Source organism: Heteronotia binoei, chromosome 8 (genome assembly GCF_032191835.1).
Source record: "Heteronotia binoei isolate CCM8104 ecotype False Entrance Well chromosome 8, APGP_CSIRO_Hbin_v1, whole genome shotgun sequence".
NCBI classification, from domain to species: Eukaryota; Metazoa; Chordata; class Lepidosauria; order Squamata; family Gekkonidae; genus Heteronotia; species Heteronotia binoei.
The window spans coordinates 83,861,115-83,864,056 of record NC_083230.1 but is presented as its reverse complement, the minus strand read 5'-3'; positions in this window follow the sequence as shown (position 1 = coordinate 83,864,056).

Below are 2,942 nucleotides of genomic sequence, written 5' to 3'. Positions count from 1 at the left end.
GACTTCTTGCCTGTGTACCATCATAATGTTAAGACTGCCTTCTAGTCTTGTAAATTTTAATTTTTAATCCACTACTATCTAGTCCACCAAGTATGCAGCATCATTAAATTTTGGGTTTTATGCTTGTAATGAATTCTGTTTTAACGTGTTTTATCTTAAGCCTCCTTGAGCTCATTTGTTTTTTAAAATAGCTAATAAACATTTGAAATAGATTACTGAAACAGGACTCCAGAAACTCAACTTTATTTATATTGGCATATTTATTATATATGTGTACTAAGGGAAATCAACCCTGACTGTTCCCTAGAAGGTCAGATGCTGAAGCTGAAGCTCAAATACTTTGGCCACCAAATGAGAAGGGAGCATTCACCGGAGAAGACCCTGATGCTGGGAAAGACAGAAGGAAAAATAAGAAAGGGATGGCAAAAGATGAGATGGCTGGACAGCGTTACTTACTGATGTAACTAATACGAATTTGAGCAAACTTCAGAGGATGGAGAAGGGCCTGGCGTGACTTTGTCCATGAGGTCACAAAAAGTCGGACTCGACTGTGTGACTGAACAACAAAAACAATATGACATATCTCAGGCATGTATTCAGTGACACCCTTGTAAGCTGATGGCCATCAATCCTATGGTTGCCAATTCCCAGTTGGCAGCAGGAGACCCCCCCAGTTTTGTGGCCCTCCCCCTGCTTCAGGGTCATCAGAAAGTGTGGGGGGAGGGAAATGTTTGTTGGGCACTCCATTATACCCTTTGGGGACCAATTCCCATAAGGTATAATGGAGAATTGATCCACGGGTATATGGAGCTCTGGGGGGGGGGCTGTTTTTTGAGGTAGAGGCACCAAATTTTCAGCATAGCACCCAATGCCTCTCCTCAAAACACCCCCCAAGTTTCAGGATGATTGGACCAGAAGGTCCCATTCTATGAGTCACAAAAGAAGGTGCCCCTATCCTTCATTATTTCAAATGGAGGGAAGGCATTTAAAAGCTGTGTGATCCCTTTAACTGTGATTGCTAGAACTCCCTTTGGAGTTCAATCGTACTTGTCATGCCCTTGCTTCCAGCTCCGCCCCCAAAGTCTCCTGGCTCCATCCAAAGTCTCCAAATATTTATTGAGTCAGACGTGGCAACTCTACCTTAATTACGGTATAGGTTTGATTCCTGCTTGCCTTATGCTGGGTGCCCCTTTTAAAGGCTTTGGGGAGAAATCTAAGATCCCAGATTTAGCCTCTGGGCAGGATGAGCAGTATTTCTTCTGCTTTATGAAATGTCATGCCTTAGACAGAGGTTTTTGTTTGACTGTAATCCTTTTCTGGTTATGTAATCCTAGTCCTATTGCATTGTTTACTGGATGTTTTATGCCCTCAGACTGAAGTTCTTAAATATATGTCTGTCTCAGTGAGAAATGCCAGTTATAATTAAATAAATAAATAAATATTATTCTCTGCTGGCTGACAAAAGCTATTGCATGTGGGGAGAGGGGAGACTCCCTAAAACACTGAATGACCCCAGAAGTTCTGAATGCCTTCCCCCTTTGGTAGACTATTCTTCTTAAGAATCACTGATTCCAGCTGTTTCAAGTAGAAGAGTACCCAGAGATGGCTGCTTGGTGACTTCTTGACAATTTGTGGAATTCCCTTTCCCCTGTGATTCATCAAAGTCTGAGCCTTTATACTTTCCAGAAGAGCCATATAGGATGATACTAATGGGGGTAACTTTAATTAAGCAGCTATTTTATATGTAGTGTAAATCTGTTTTGTTCACCTATTGTTAAAGGTAAAGGCAGTCCCCTGTGCAAGCACCAGTAATTTTTTGACTCCGGGGTGACGTTGCTTTCACAATCTATTGTTACCTGCCCTGAATATTGCAAGGAAGGAGAAATATAAATAAATACATCTGGACCAGCCTATCTACACTTATCACAATGTTTGTATAGTCCAAACATGACATGAAAGCAGGACTTTTTTTGTAGCAGGAACTGCTTTGCATATTAGGCCACACATCCCTGATGTAGCCAATCCTCCAAGAGCTTACAGTATGTCCTGTAATAAGAGCCCTGTAAGCTCTTGGAGGATTGGCTACATAAGAGGGGTGTGGCCTAATATGCAAAGGAGTTCCTGCTACACAAAAAACCCTGCATGAAAGTATCCAAAATCAGTGCAGGGAAACTCTGTATTTGATAGATTCAAGTGGGTAGTCATGTTGGTCTGAAGCTTGAGAACAAAGTTTGAGACTTGTGGCACCATTAAGACCAACAAAGTTTAATTCAAGGTATGAGCTTTTATGTGCATACACACTTCCTTGTGTTTGATATGTGCAGTAACAAGATGAATGAAAGATACAATAATATGTGTATGTTGAATTTCAAGATACATATGATACTGTAATTTTAGAACTGTATGCCAGCTCCTTCTTTCAAATATATTCTGCTCTCTCTAGAACACTATTTTGTGGCAAACTGGTTCCTTCATCCAAACTACAGGCACTCTACCACGACAGCTCTTTCTAAAGCATCTTCAAGTGTATCTATTATTGATTTATTTGCCAAGAAGTTTCAAACTAAACTTGTTTAAACCATATTTGAGCACAAGGCTGAAACTGCATGACAAGCAGCAGGTCAATAGATGCAGCCTGAATCTTCCTAGCCTGAAAATTTCTGATTTTCTGCTTCTTGTCTTTAACAAAAATGCAAACCTTAGCTTGAGCTATACTGGCATTTGAAATAAAGGATTTTTCTTTAAAATAAAAAAAAAAGTATTTAAAACCACACTGCGAGCATTTTTGTCTTTGCATTCCCAGTCATTCTTTCTTTACTGCCCAAATGTATTTCTTAATATGGAATGACATACGCAGTGAAGTATTCGTCTTGGCGAGCCTCAGAATCAACAGGGAAACATTTAGGTGCCGGTCTCTTTAAAATTAGTGCCCAGGACCAAGA